Below are 16,335 nucleotides of genomic sequence, written 5' to 3' on the forward strand. Positions count from 1 at the left end.
CTCCCAGGCATCTGCCTCAGTGAGGTTGCTTGGCAAGTTTTGACATGTGTATTCTGTTCTTGGAGGCTACCTGGCTGTGAGGAGCTTAAATAGTTCTGAATGCAAATTATCTCCTTTAAATACTGTTCTTGCTGTCCTTCCTTCTGAGGACTTCCAATAGCTGAGGCAGCACATTAAATCCATGATACTGCCCAGAACAGCTGAACCTAGGAATGCAATGCTGTCCTCATTAACTTTCTCTGTTAATTCATAACTAGGTGAACAGCTTAGAACCAGGAAACTGGCGCCCAGCCCTATAGAAGTCCATGTATTCTAGGAGGAAAGCTATGGCCAAGTACAGAAACCTTCTCTTACAGGTTTTCTTCTTATAGGGATAACAACTTTTTGCTATGAAGACCATATGTAGCCTGGATAGCTTATCATGGCATTGACTTTAGGTGCCAGCACTGGAAGGTCAGGGTGAGGGATTTCCTGCAGGAGGCCTGGGTACAGCTCTTCCCATGAAAGGCAAGGGCCAGGGACTTTGACGGAACTTGAATTTCCCCATATGCTTTCACTCCTTCCTTTGTACATCTAAATATATTCCTGATGGCAGGGCAGTTTTAGAGTGTAGCTTAACTGAGAAATGTGAGTAATTGAAACCTGATACAATCCTGTCTTCTCAGCTGACACCACACAGAAGGAAAAGCACCTCAGCTCCTCTAAGAACATAGATAATGTACATGCATGAATCCCCAAGTTAATTAAAAATAACAGAATTGAAATGAGCAATAACAATAACTAGCACAGTCATCATCAGACTTCAACAAAGTGTCTGCTAGGAAGAGGTTAAGAGAAAAAGGGTCCTCCCAGCTACACAGCTATTTCTGTGCATGCATAGTGCCTGGTACAGCAGCGACCCTGATCTAATTTGGCCTCTCCGTGGCAATACCTTTTAAATGTCATTACTTTGAAAATAAGGTTGTTGATGTTTAATGAACAAATGATCCCAGGCAAAATAGGATAGTAGATTTCATGAAGTAATGGAAAGCTTTAAGGGAAGAAGCCTGACATGAGTATTTCTTCAGGGCAGAGGGTACTGGGACCTGCTGGGACCCCATTTGTCCAGTTTGCTTCTGCTCAGGTGAGTTTTCACAACTACCCAACAAATACACATCTCAGGAGGATTTGCCTTTTTATGATCTTTACTTGAAATGAAGGACTCAGAAGAGAAAGAGATCCTGATGCCAAAAGGAAAGCGTTACCTACTGTGCAAATGGCTAGCAGTACAGCAACCTGAGTGAGGACCACTCCAGCCCCAAAATGAGCTGCTGTCTATCCCAGTGGTAGGATATGTTCTTTACTTAGAAATTTTAGTGGTGCTTTCTGTGATGAGAGAACATATCTAGACAGAAACAAATTAAAATCCATTTCCTATTTTACACTGTACACTGAAATGATTATATGAAGATAAATTTGAATAACTAGTCCCCTGGGACCATGATATTGTGTTATCCAAATCCTGTCTTTAATGAACCCTGCAACTGCACAGAAACAATTCCAATCAGGCTAAAGGCAGTGAAAGGATGCTTTTCATCTATATGTCATCACTTAAGTCTTGCTATATTTTGCAGCTATTTAATGCTTTGCAAACTCTTCCAAAATGTTGGATGTGCTTATCCCTCTCCAGGCAGCTTTCCAGCCACTCTTTCCCAAGTCTGTAGCACTGCATGGGGTTGTTGTAACACTAGTGCAGGACTTGTGTGTATCTCTGTTTGGATTGTAGATGCTTCGTTCTGCTCCTCATCTTTGTCTTCCAGCTCAGGGGGCTGTGTACCCCTAGGAAAACTGGTCTCACTATTAAATACTGAAGTAAAGGAGGAAATAAGTACCTCTGGAGTTAAATCCAATTTGTGGTCAGTCCCAAGGGGTGTCCCCTAGGGCTCTGCATTGGGGCCAATCCTGTATAATATCTTTTTTGATGACCTGACAAGGAGATCAAGCACGCCCTCAGTCATTTTGCAGATGACACAAAGCTGTGTGGGAGCGTTGATCTGCTGCAGGGCAGGAAGGCTCTGCAGAGGGATCTGGACAGGCTGGATAAATTGGCTGAGGCCAAATGTATGGCATTGTGTGCCAGGTCCTGCTCTTGGGTCACAGAAACTCTGCAGCACTACAGGCTGGGGGCACAGTAGCTGGAAAGCTGCTGGTAGAAAAGGATCTGGGGATGCTGGTCCACAGCAGCTGAACATGAGCCAGCATGTGCCCAGGTGGCCAAGAAGGCAAATGTCATCCTGGCCTGTATCAGCGAGAGTGAGGCCAGCAGGACCAGAGGAGGGATCACCCCTCTGTACTCAGCACTGGTGTGGCCTCACCTCAAATCTGGTGTTCAGGTTTTGGCCCCTAAGAACAAAAATGACATTGAGGTGCTGGAGTGTGTCCAGAGAATTGCAAGAGGGCTGCTGAAGGGTCTGGATCACAAGTCTTCTGAAGAACAGCTAAGGGAGCTGGGGTGTTTATCCTGGAGAAAAGGAGGCTCAGGAATAGTCCTTTTTTGCTTTCTGCAACTACCTGAAGGGAGGTTGCAGAAGGTGGGGGTTGTTCTTTTATTCCAGGTAACAAGTGCTAGGATGAGAGGAAATGGCCTCAAGTTGAATCAGGGGAACTTTAGATTAGATATCAGGGGAAAATTCTTCAGTGGAAGGATGGTCAACCATTTGAACAGGCTGTCCAGTGAAGTGGTGGAGTTACCATCCCTCGAGGTATTTAAAAAATGTGTAGGTGTGGTACTCGAGGACATGATTTAGTGGTGGATTTGGCAGTGCTGGGTTAATGGTTGAACTCAACGATCTTAAAGGTCTTTTCAAACCTAAAAGGTTCTATGACTCTATGTCATAATGGGGGATGCTGTCTCGAAAATTTTTTGCAAGGCTTTTTTGCAAATTTCTCCTCTACCAGCTCACCTTTATGAGTCACGATACCCAGTGCCTGAGTGGCACACAGTATTTGCAAGTGCTTAGTACAGAACTTCCCCATAACCATAAAGCTCAAAACATATTTTGTGGTTTGTTTTTTTCTTCTGGCCACACCCTGGGAGCAGTCACCAAACAAGGCTTTAAGAACTCAGGGCAGGGACATTTTTCCTCAGATGCATTTATTCAGAAGCTGGCACGACAAGGTTTTCAAGTGTCATTTAATAATTGCTTGTTACTAACAATTACCACCTGTGCACTAGTTATTATGTAGGATAACTTTAACAATTGGTTAGTCCAAAAGGGTGCTGTTAATGCCAGGCACTCTGTTTACTCAGGGACTCTACCTAGCAGCCCTGTGGAGCTCCCTGGCCACGTGGCTGGCAGATGCATGCTGGCTAGTCCTGCAGCTGGGGAGCAGCTATGTCAAAGTCTTCTTTCCCTGCCAACAGAAGAAATTGGCTGCTGGAGCAGGCTGGACCAGACTCAGTGGCAGCCAGCTATTCCCAGCTTTGCAGTGGCTCTACAGTTCCAAACCATTGAAATTAAATGTCAGTCTGACTGAGTTGCTTACACCAGAAATGTTAAATTACAGTGTAAAGCAAACCTCCAGAAGACTTGAATTGCTTAGAGGGTAATTTTACTGTCTCTGGCATCCCATGCATGCTTCCATCATGGTTTTCCTAATAAGACATCCTTGTTGTTTTTTGTTTGATTGAAAAGTACATGCAGCTCCAAATAAAATAAATATGCACATGCTTAGTTCCTATACAGGAATTCTGGCATTTAATCTGTCCACATTTCTTAATACGTTTGCATATACATGGCCACTATGTGTAGCTATGTGTGGCTGATACATGTTGCCCTCTGAAATTTGGAATTGTCTAGTTCAAGTTACAACTGCATTTTGGATTTCTGTCTGTGAAGCCCTGTTGCACACCAGAGCTGTTACCAGCATTAATGTCTTCTTGGTACACAGAGCTTCAAGTCAGAGGCAATTGTGCTCTCAGCCCAAACTGTACCTGCTGGAAAGCCTTCCTGAGGCAAGGCTGGCAAACCTCCAGGTTGTGGCTCTGTCCTCATACGAATGTGAGCAGAAATATTAATTTGTTTAAGCAAAACAGGATGAATAAGAGAGATGAGAAACCATGAAAAATTCTGGAGTGCATTATTGATTTTAACACCACGGTTGGAGTAAAGCACATTTCAACTTTTCCACATTTGCTCCTAGACTACAAATTAGGAGTACATCTACAGTGATGATTGAGTGTCTTCTGTAAAATATTTACTCTGAGTTTGATCAGTTTTGAGTGACTGGAAGGTATTCATTTGGCATTTGTAGCATTGAGTGAACATTCCAGTCCCAGTCCAGAAAAGAGCTCAAGGCTTGTGCCACTGAGCTGTGATCTCTGGCCAGCCTGATAAAAGATTTTTAACTTGGGTTCTGCCAAAAAGTTGCTGAGCAGCCTCTGAGCTGAGGATGCAGCACTAGGGCTGCTGCTGTGCTCCCCATCACTCACAACCCCTTTGAGTACTCATGCTACTCCCTTCCCTGTCAGGCAAGTGGTGTTTGGGAGCACTCTGGGCAAGAGCTTGTTTGTGGGGAACAGGATAAGCAGGTTAAAACAGTAAGCCTTGATAATTCTTCTTAAGCTCTCTGTTGGTTTAACACTGGCTCCCAGTGTTCATGCAAGGTGGGACAGGAGCAATGAAAGCCTCCTGATCAAGACCCAGTTCTTTGCCTGCTGTAATTAGCTAAACTAGTTTCCTGGCTTTCACTGCTCCTTTTTCTCTGGTCATGAATAAAACAGACCCTTGTTATGGCTGCTAAGAAAAACTGCCATCAACACAGTTTTGTTATTCTTCAGCATCATTTAAAATAAGAAACAAGGTTCCTATTCTTAAAGGGGAGAAGTACACAAAAAAAAAGGAGGGCATGAGAAGTGACTCCCTGTGTCCTCAGAAATTAGGCTGAGGTTGGAATACAGAGATTCCCTCCCTGGTGGGAGACTGGCATATTAGACTGACATGAGGGAAGAGGCTGACTGGGCCCTGTGAGATTCCAGCTTTGTGCTAACTCTGGGTCTGGCTGGGAGCTATTCAGCCAAGTGCCACGGGCTGGAGGTACAAGTGTCAACTGATACTGTAGTCAAAGTCATACAAACATCACCCCTGGACAGAAACCTTCCTAGGCTGGTATTAGCAAAAAAGTGCACAGTGCCTGTGAAATAAAGGTTAAGAGAAGCTTAAGCTGATACTTAGAAAATGTTATGGGCCATACCCTTCTTGGAAAGAGCTGCACTCTGATTGATACCTCAAAAATTCTGCTTTTCTTTATTCAAAGAAACACCCAGAAAAAAAATCCTTGGAAAGTTATGGAAAGCTCCATGAGCCCCACAGGCTGGAAGCCTCACTGCAGTTAAATATACTGCATTTAACCCTAACTGGATATCATAAAGGGATACCTGTGCAGCCCACTGCAGATACAGCAGCAAATAAATGTCCAAGAGTTTGTACAAGCCAGCCTGGGTGCTGTGTGCATGGGTTCTGCAAGTGGCATTTTCAGCCCATCCTCCTCCGCGTTGGTCTCTGTGTTCATTTTGGCAAAACCTCTAATTTGTGCATGAAATGGCCATTTCCTTGAATGCCATGAGGCAATTGAATCTAATGTTCTAATTTGTAGTTTCAAATGCTTGTTTGCATGAGGAGTCATGTCTGTGGGCAAGGGGGCTCAACCATGCAAGCACAGGCTGCTGCACATCTGGACTGTGGGATTTGAGAACACCAGCAAAACAACAAACCTCATGAAAAGGCCTCAGAAAATAGCACAACCTTTAAATGGAAATATTAGCAATAGAAAAAATAAAGAGAAGGAAAGATGAGTAATTTAATTCAAGTGGATTTTCAAATATAATGCAGTTCATTTAATTTCATTTAATGTTATTTTAAGTAGCTCACATCCGCTGCAGATATCCACAGGACTGATTTAACCTGTGAACTGAGACTACTTTTCCTTGCAGTGCTTTACTTAAATTACAAAATCCTACCACACTGTAATGCTACAAACATATTTACTTCCTTTGGAAAGGAGCAGGGAGAGGATGACTGTGCAAAATGGACACCGGTCATGTTGCTTAATGTACAGCAAAAAATACCTATAGATTCTTTGCTGAAAAGAAAACAGCTCTGACATTAAAGAAAAAAAAAAAAAGCCTACCCAAATCTGTAATTTGTCTTAATATTAGCCCATGCAAAACTTTCTGCAGAGATGTGAAACCCAGAAGTACTTGCTGAATGATCATGAACCACTGATCTCTGTTCTTTCCTTCTTTGTATGCTTGAGACTAACTGAAGTCTGCTTTTCATGTTGGTTTGTGCTAAGTGAATGTTAAGATTGTGAAATAGTCCTAACTGGAAAATGACACGGAGAACAAAAAAAAACAAAACAAAACAAAACAAAACAAAACAAAAACGAAAACAAAAACCAAAACAAAACAAAAAAAACCAAAACAAAAAAAACCAACAACAACAACAAAAAAAAACCACACAACCCAAAAACAAAAAAAAAGGAGAAAAGGAGACTAAGATGATTTTTTGAAACCAGTTAGATTTTTCAAAGCTGTTGTTCTGCATTGTGATGAGTTTATATGGATGTAGTATTGCAATTTACAGGAATGTTAGAAGAACTGAGACCTAGATGCACTGAGTACCATTAACAAAACTCTCAAGTGGAATGTGCAGCAATTTAAACTAATGAAACACTAATTTCCTGCTCTTTCAAAGAGCTCCCTTTACTGCCATAAGACTCACAGAAACAAGTGGACACATGCCTGCTTATATAGTGGTGAGGCCTAAAAATCTCTAATAGGCCTGTTAAATAAACAAGAACAAATATCTGATGCATTTGTCCCGGTGGCTTTGTTATCTCTGCACCCAAGTGCTGCATTTTGTATGCACTCAGTTTTCAAAGCAGAGCACCTACGGCAGACTTACATGGCCGCTAAAGGGAAAGCTTTGACATTTAAGAGATTTCCAATTCTTCCTACATTGAAATCTAAGCCTGACAGACTCATGGGCAAAATTAATTCCTTAAGCCCTTGGCACAGTGATAAAACTTATCTGAAGCAGAAAATGGAAATGTACAGTGTGCTTTATAGAGCTGATCAAAGATCCCCTGGAAAGTGCTGAAGCAATCAGAAATGAACGATCTGCTCACATGGATAGGAAAAGTGGATGTTTTAATTGCATCAATTATTCACTACCAATTATTTGTGAGGTCTTTTATGTCTGGGTGATTCAGGAGCCTATCTATGTATGTTAAAATCAGCTGAGTTTCCTACTATTTTTCTGTGAAAACCAAGTTAGCTGTGCTGATGTTTCAAATCAGAGATGGAGGAGTCTGCCGAAATTTGAAGCTACTGTGTAACTCCTTCCCTATTGAAACACAAAAGAAACTAACATTGTGGTAGGAAATTGATCCTTACTGAAATAGTCTTTATAACAAGGAAAACCAGATAATCTCCTGAAGGAGATGATATACAGATAGCTTACTAATACATTATTATGCAGCAGAAAATAACACACAGAAGATGCTAACACAAGCCACTTGTTTTTATTATTCTTCCACTAAGGTAAGAAACATCTTGGTCACTGACTAATCCCTCAGCCTTTTGAGATCCATTTCCACCCACACACGACATGGTTTTGGGGACCTGTGTTTTTGTTTAACTATTCTTTACTGCTGAGGAAAAGCAGTGCCTACCAAGTTAACAGGGAGGGAGCTTATCTCTCCTCAGTGCTTCTCAACACTGTGGTGATCCCTGTGTCCCTGTGTAACTCCCATGCTGCTGTGTGGCTTTAAATGGCTCAGGAGGGGAGTTCATAGTCCAGGCTGTAACATATGTGGTGTCCCTTACTGACTTGAGGCTGAATTTTTTCTTAGTTAACATTGATGGGCTTGGATGCGTGGACATCAGGACAGGATTTGACCTGGGAAATGTCCAAGTATGCTACTTAAAAGGTGAATGTTGGTGTTGATCAATCAGCCAGCTTGATGACAATGTTGGCCATTAGTGAATCTGAGATATTTATGTGACATCTAGGAAGATGTCACATAAATATCTCAGCCACCCTGCTTGGTGCCTGCTTGCCTGGCATAATTTCATATGGAGCTGATTCCTACAGCAAATTCTACCTTGAGAAGCAGTCTGGACAGACCCAGTATCTCCAGAAAAAGCAAGATGTCCTTTTCCCAATCTGTTTCCACTGTTTCATTGCAGGAAATAACCTGTATTTCCTGCAATGCTGCTGTCAGCCTGCTGTGGCTGGCATGAAGAGCTGTTATCACACATAACCCATGTCTGAACCCCAAATCCCCAAATCGAGATGCAGCTGCCACGCAGTGATTTAAGACTCCTTAAGCAGAGCAGGAAGAGATCAGAAAAACAAGGAAAGCTTATTTGCAAAGCTAAAGAAAGACATCGTGTAGCTGGGGCAGGAAAAGCAACAGCTGAGCAGCACCTGGAGGCACTGCCAGGCACAGGTACAGGACAAGTAAAGTGATAAAAAGTTCCAAGGGCAGAGGAGCTCTAAACCTCTGCAAATGCTTTAAGGCTTGTCAGCCCTGCCAGGTGCTCCTGGCCAAGGGATGTCCTTCCAACACAGTAAGATCCAAGGAGAGGGGCTACATACAACAGCATTGCCTCCGTGCTGCCTATCGTCACTAAAACTTCTCCACAAAGTTACGAGATTTTGTCTCAGTTTTTGCTTCCTTCCTGAATTTATCACTTTGGGAAAATTACTGATATTGTCCTATGCCAAAGTGATACATGTTTCTGTGTGTTTGCTATGGCATTAGAACTGAATTGTAATGGGGTTTTTTTGATTAAAAGCTGCAGTTGGACTTGATGATCTGAAAGGTCTTTTCCAACCTAGATTATACTGTGATGAAATGGCAAAAATTGGCATCAACAAATAGATTTGCTGTGAATGAAATTTTTGCTGCCTTTTTATTGAAAAAAAAAAATAATTGCAGGGAAAAGCTTGAAGTTTAAGAAAGGACAAATATCCCACTGATGTCTCCTCCCTTTGAAGGGTTTTGGTGTTGGGCCATCAGTTGTGTACTACTGGTGCTCCTCTGTAAGGTACTGGATGTAAGGAAATGTGTTAGGGAAAAGCTGTGTGACAGATGCCAGGGACTTTTGCCTCCTCAGCTACCTGCTCCAGGTGGGGCCACAGCATCTTTCCAGGCAGCCCTTGGGGACTCTGTATTTTGGGATGAGGCATATTGCATCTTCCTTTCCAAATACCCTCCAGCTGAGAGGCAATGCCCTCCCCACTCTTGGAGCATTTTTCCTGGATTGCTTTGAAATGCTAGAGGTGCACAGAATTTCCTCATCTTGTATACTGCAGCTCCTCACACAGAGCTTTTGGTGATCTCATGTGATCAGGAGCAGCCTCAGCAATATGGTTCCCCATGACTGAGTCTAAGCAACATCCACTCCTGCTTCCAAAGGCCCAGCAGGATCAGGAAGAAAAACTGGGAATGTGGCCAACAAAATACTCTTTTTCACCTAAGGTTGCAAAAGAGAACACCCCCAGCACCAGCAAGCTCAAAGGCAGTAGAAAGAACCTGAGGGGAAAGTCTCAGGCATCTGTCAGGACTGTGCTTGATGCCATCCCTCATGTCCTTCTCTGTTGGACTGAAAATCCGTACAGCTCCCTGCTTTGTTGAGCTTGAGCTCTGATGGCAGCCTGGCAAGATTTTAACCAACACCCCAGCAGCTCTGAGACATCTCCTCAGTACAGGGGAAGAACTGCACTTCTTGACAGAGGTGCCTAAAGGTGTGAATTCAGGTAAGGATGCATGTTTGGTGATGGCATAGCATATCCCTCTGTCCCAGAAGAGTGAATCAAGGAAGAGCAAAGTTTAAGAATGTGGCAGCCATGAGATTTCAGAAACAGAAGACAGGATAGAAATAGTCCCACAGGTTCCTTTAAGAAGAAAAAACAAGGCAAAGATGCAGGGGTGCAATGAGGGAAGGAAAGAAATAGAGATGATACTGTTAAAGCCAGCTGCTCAGTCTGGTGTGGCCTGATTCATAAGCACTGTATACTCTGTGTTGGTTGGGATCCTGTCAACCAGAGAGTGGAAGTAGTGGCCAGGGCAAACATATGCTAAATGTCATAGTCAGAAAGTCAGAAGGCAGAACATGATAATTTATTGGAACCTAAAAATAACACCAACAGCACCCTTTTAACATCAGGCAATTTCTAGTTCTTTAAAACTACAACACAGCTTTCTGAACACCAGTAATGGCAAACCCATAGAGTGTCTATTCTTTAGACATGAAAAGAAATCCTTACTGTAACGACAGAGATGTATTAGACAGAGGTGTTTAAGGAAATTCTAGAATGAGTCTCTAAATGCCATCTTGTCATTGTATCAATCATTTAAGGTCCTTGTAATATGCCACATATATTAGCATTTCATGCCTTATGATATACGTATTGATAGAAAGTATATATTGTTTGTTTAGAATCTCCTCCACAGCCTAAATGCAAGAAGATCACTCTCAGTTTAGTGACCAGAAAGTGTCCCAGACTCATGTCCATGCTCCTATGCACATTTTCTTATCAGGAAGACAAAACTAGTTGCCATCAATGATCTCATTAATTAGGTCTTGGGCAACAAATCAAGTAACTGTAGCACCTTGGCAAGCTCTGCATATCATCTGAGCCATTGTGTGCATTTTCTCTGCTTGCAGGAGGAACTGAAAAAAAAATGGGTTGGCCTGAATTTCATGTGCTTTGTGGGTTTCCTAATGATCTGGTTAGTGTGTCTGAAAAGGCACTGATCTTCCCCTAATGTGCAGCGACGGGTTGCTCTTGCTCTGTCTCTCAGCTAAATTGAGGCTTATCTGAAAACCAGAGATTCTTTGTTCCTCCAAGCTCTGCCACCCAGCTGCCACCTGTATCCTCATCTAAAACCAAAATTTTTCCAAGCTTTTCCTTGACCGCTGCACAGAACATCCCTGCAGTCTCCTGGCTCCTAATTTTAATATGCTGGACAAATGAACCCCTCTCCTAAATATTAACAATAATAAATGAAAACTTCTTGGTCTCACCATCATAGTAAAGAGACATACTGGCCAAAGTGACAGATGATAGCAATCCATTGAAACAGCCGCCTAAACAAGACTGCTGAGCACATCTCTATCCTCCTTTCCATGAGGCATTGGGAATAATATTTTACAGGAGACTTGTCAGGGAATCAAAAACTGAGAATATGTTCTCCTTAGCTCTAACAGCTGCTAGAAGCCCCTTGACAACTCTGTAACAGCCCTTTATCTGTGTAAAGCAGACAACAGCCTCCCTCAGAGCAAAAGGTGTTTCACTGAGGTGTCAACCTGAGCGAGCCTTCCTGTTGACACTTCATACCACTGTCACTATTTAGGTTAGAAGCCTTCATCTTTAAAAGCTTTAGGCTATGTCTGGAAACAGAGCCACAGCCATTTCTCCTGCCATCCTGAGCTGGTCTTACTCCATTGGAGCTAAGGGAGCTCTACAGGCTGGCAGCAGCTGGGGAGAAGACGGCTCAGCTTTTGGCTGCCCCATGCAGCTTCTGTCATTAAAGCCCATCTCCCACCTCACAGAGAGATGCAGGAAGGGTGATTTCTTCACACCACATCATCAGCAGTGACCCTTTTCTCTCTCTTTACACTCTAATGTTGATTTCAAAACAGAACTATGGAAGAATCTGAACAAATATTACTGTGCAGGGATGCAGGCCGCAGCTGGATAGAAAATTAATTAAGAGCTTAAATTCCCTGTATTTCCTCTGGAGATCCTTCCCTGGGTTTTGAATCCTGGGTCCAGTGCAGGAGGACATTAAAGGGGTGACCAGGTTCAGAGTAAAGCACAGCCCATGCAGTCCCTCACACTGCATGTGGGCATTGGAACCTTCAGCTCTCCTTTAGTTGGAACGTGATGGCTGTTATTGTGAATATATTGAAAGTACACTTCCAAACCAAAATGACTCCTTTGAAATATGTGGTTATGTGCTCTCATCATCCACAACATAAGCCCTCCCCTGGTAAAACTGAGCAAGTTGAAAACATTTAAGATTCACAGCCACGAAGCTGGGGAGAGCAGCAACCCCAAACCAGGTCTCTCTGACCCTGGAGCAGACACCCATTCTCCAAACATGTTGTCTAATGATATTATTTCTCATGGGCTGTGGTGTTTCCCTAAAATCCACTCAAATTAATTTTCTCCTGAAACAGCTCATCTAAAGAGACGCCACATGATGTCAGAGATGCAGCCTGAATGTTTGTCCAGATTGTGTGTGCTATGGTGTTGAACATTTTTCTGGCCATAGATATCTGCTCTGGTTCTGTTATCATCTATGCAAGGTGTCCAGCACACCTGCAGGGTGTATTTTTATGGACTAGAACAACTTTGAAGGAATAAATTGAAGCCAGCGTAAAGGCTAAGCCTACGGCAGGCAGCAAGCAGGATGCTTTACCATGGAACAAATTTGTGAAAATCAGTATTTTCAAGCTATGAAAGAAAGCGTAGGGAAATGTTTTTACCTCTGGGATCCAGTTGGAGCTCCCTGTAGATATCTCTTGGCACTAAAAAATGGTTCCCATATTTTCTCTCATAGTGGTCATAACTACATTCTTTACTTCCCCCTTTCCCACGTGAAAATGTTACTTAAAATGAGACTCAACTCTCCACAGAAATACTGAAAATACAGGTGCCAGAAAATGAGATCTTTTCATTTGCTGTCAGTGGAGCCTTCATACAAAATCAACTTTCATAGTTACTTTACCCCATGTAATTACAAGCAAGCCCTGTTTAACATCTCGCTACATAATGGAAATTTTCTGTTTCAAATCAGATTAATGTTAAGAGTTACTCAGACATTTCAAGAGATAATAGCTGTAATTAAGGTGTTTCTAGTGATGGGCCCCTATTATAACGTGGCAGAAGATTCTCTGATAGTCTTGCTGACTGCATTAGTCACAATTGTTTTCATTAATATTGACACTATTCTCTTACCAGACAAACAGAAAAGGAGATTAATCAAAATACTGTGCTGGTTTCCTTTGCTCTGAACCCCTCTTTTGGACTGATGCTCAATTTTAAGCTCTCGATTGGAATAAAGAGCAGTTTTTGTAAGATGTGCAGGCAGTTTCACACCTGTTATTTAAAGCAAAATTGTGAGAACAAAGAGAGGAATTTTTTTTTTTTTAATAAAGCACTGATGAAATTTAAATGCTAAAGTTCCTAAACATCTCATTTGTTTCCAATTTGTTTGTCAGTGATGTGAGATTGCTGGAGTGTGTTCAGACTGGGGAATAAGGTGAGCATTAAATGTGGGTTCATTTTCTTGGGGAAAAATTGCACAGACCAAGGCACAACTGGCACATTAATCATTTGGGGTTGTGAGGCTGACTCAGGGGGCCTCCAGTGCCAAGTCCCTGTGATGATGGTTTGGAGCAAGCAAAGAGTGTGTTGAGTTTCAAAATGATGGCAGAAAAGAGACCTTCATTTCCAACAGAACCGATGAAGTTAAACAAGAGATGGATTTGACTTTAAAAGCCCTATAAATATTAATTTTTCATGGGTATCAGTTCTACACAGTCAATTGAAGCTGTAAGAGCCAGGTTCTCCTGAGCAAAGGTGTCGTATCAAGTCATCCAGATAAAATTTATGTCAAGTACCAAAAATGAGAAGGGCCAAGACAAGCAAGAGCATGACAGGAGTGCGGGGCATGATCTCATACAACTCACAGTGAAAAGGGAAGCAAAGGAACAACTTTGTTCTGAGGAAATTCACACACTGATTTCCAGATCCAGCAGTTTGCCAGTTAAACAAGTAAAGGAAGAAAACCAACCATGAAAAAGCACATTTGGGAGAACTGTACATATTGACCACTACACCTGTGGCTGCTAAAAATGCTTTGGCAATACATCTATGTAATATGATGAGTCAGTTAAAAGTTTATTTTAGTAGATTTATCTACCATGAAGAGATAGAAAACTGTGGTTCCCTTTGCCTCACTTTTCTAAAGAAAAACATGAAAATACCAAGGGAAAACTATATTTGCAAATGCACTTCCTGCTTTCAAATACTGTTACCATGATGTAGCCTCCTAAAAACTGAGTGACAACCACAGAAACTGTGGTTTTCATATTGCTGTTTTCATATATCTAATGCAAAACGAGTATTTTTTGTGTAACCCTTTAAATGTGAAATATTATCTTGTGTAATACCCCTCAAATTTGCAAAATGGAAAACGACTATACTCTATCAGATGCATTGCCCAGCTTTATATCTACAGGAATCTAAAAAGTTGATATTACCAGAGCCTGAGACCAAAGGACCTGGAAGATAATTTATTACTGAAGCGAAAATAATAATTTAAAAAAGACCCAAAACCAAAAAAAAGCTCTGCAAGGAAGAGGTATTCTCTGCAAGAAGTCTCAAAATGCCTGTTTCCCTTTTTAATGTTGACTTTCAGAAGCTACAGGTTTATAAAACGATGTCTCACTAATGATTGCCTTGCTGCCTTTTGTAACAAGGGCTCAAATCCTGTTGCACCTCACACTTTGTTTTGCTTGGAGGGGATCTGCAGCTCACCGAGGCTGTAGTCCCACTGAGATACGGCGCTCCCTTATGGTCCTTGCCAACAACACAGCACGTGTGTCCGTTTTCCTAGTCTCTGGTTTCTGGCCAGGACACAATAAAAAAAAAAAAACCCAAAAAAAAACCTCTTGTGGGAATGGAAAACTAACTAACTAAAAAAATTCATAAAACTAATTCTCTGACTTCTATATATAACCATTTAATCTGTGATTACAAATTACTGCTTGCTAATGTTTTGTAAAATGCTCTTTTAAACTCAATTACTTGGAGCCTATGCACTCATTTATTAAAAGCTAGCAAAACTAGTTGTGTGAAACCTGTGTCAAAATGAGTATTTAAAAAAATAATTCCCAGACGTGTGCAAAAGAAGCAAAATACATTGTGACACTGATATCTCAAATTCATTACTGGTCAGTGTCTGTTGAATAAAAACTATTGGCTGTAGAGGATATGAAAAGCATAGGGGTTTAATAAAGAGGAAGTGTTTTATAATTCTTGAAATGAGACCTGTGGTTGTATCAAGTCTTTAAAAATAATTTTTCCCTTTAGGTTAAGAGTTGCTGTAGTTTTGGTGAGGCAGGACAGGATATGCTTCAATTTATACTTCAATAAATAAGAAGCAGTTCTACTGATATGAGTAGGATTAAACAGAGGGGGGACAGAATATAGATCTGCCATCACTGGGAAATACAAAGAGCAAAAAGACCCTACATATAGATTTCCATATATGTGGAAATATATCAAAGGGGATGGTACATAAATATCTACCATGTCCAAAGCGATAAAAACTGTATTTAAGAAAAGAAGAATAACAACTAGAATGATATAGACTGAAGGAAGAGAGAGAAAACAGAAGAATATACTTAAAGGCATAACTCTTTATGCTGATCAGTCACATCCTACATCCTATTTGAGGTACAATAAAACAATACCTGTTTTACTCTGCTAGATTTGTTACAAGTTGCTCAAAGACAGTGATGAAGCATGTCTGATAAACAGCAGTGTGGGGGATTTCTCTGCTGGTGGTCCTGCACTCCTGTCCACAGCTCTTCCCTTAGAGGGGTGGGAGCATCCATGAGTAAAACTGCAACCCTGCTGGTTTGAGGAGTTAATGCCAAGGCCTGATTCCTTGTTTATGGTTTTTTTGAACCATTGTAAAGCTCTGTTATTGTGGTTGTGATTTGTGTTGCTGCCAGGGTGATAAAAAGCAGTTTCAGAACTCAAAGCTGTAGCTCGGTGCTAGGGTTAAACAAGCACTTAAGCATTGTTTGGTCTGTGAGATTATCATCAATAAAAATAGAAAATGAGCAAAAGTTGAGTATGTTCTTAAGAGCTTTATGTAATCCATGTTTACATGTCTATTCATGTTGACTGAAGGCAATTTCTGATTAATTTTTACAAAACTGAGTATGATGGGAATGTTTCATTGTGCTTCCTGGTGCAAAAAACATGACCAGAAAGGCCCTAGTAGGGTCAAGTGTGGGTTTGTGGAATTTTTGCCAACAACCTGTCCTCCACAATTTTCTCTTGGGAAATGAAGAAAGAATAATTTGGGCATGATAGTGTAGGCATGACACTTTCTGAATATTCAGTCAAAGCCCTTGGAATAGGGAAATATATGGCATAAATGGTGTTACTGCCATTGGGCTCTGGGACTACACTCCTGGTCCAGGAGTGATAGGAAGCTTTAAACTCTATAAGGGTTACAAGTATCTATCAACTCTAACAG

The sequence above is a fragment of the Taeniopygia guttata genome, chromosome 2 (assembly GCF_048771995.1).
Source record: "Taeniopygia guttata chromosome 2, bTaeGut7.mat, whole genome shotgun sequence".
NCBI lineage: Eukaryota > Metazoa > Chordata > Aves > Passeriformes > Estrildidae > Taeniopygia > Taeniopygia guttata.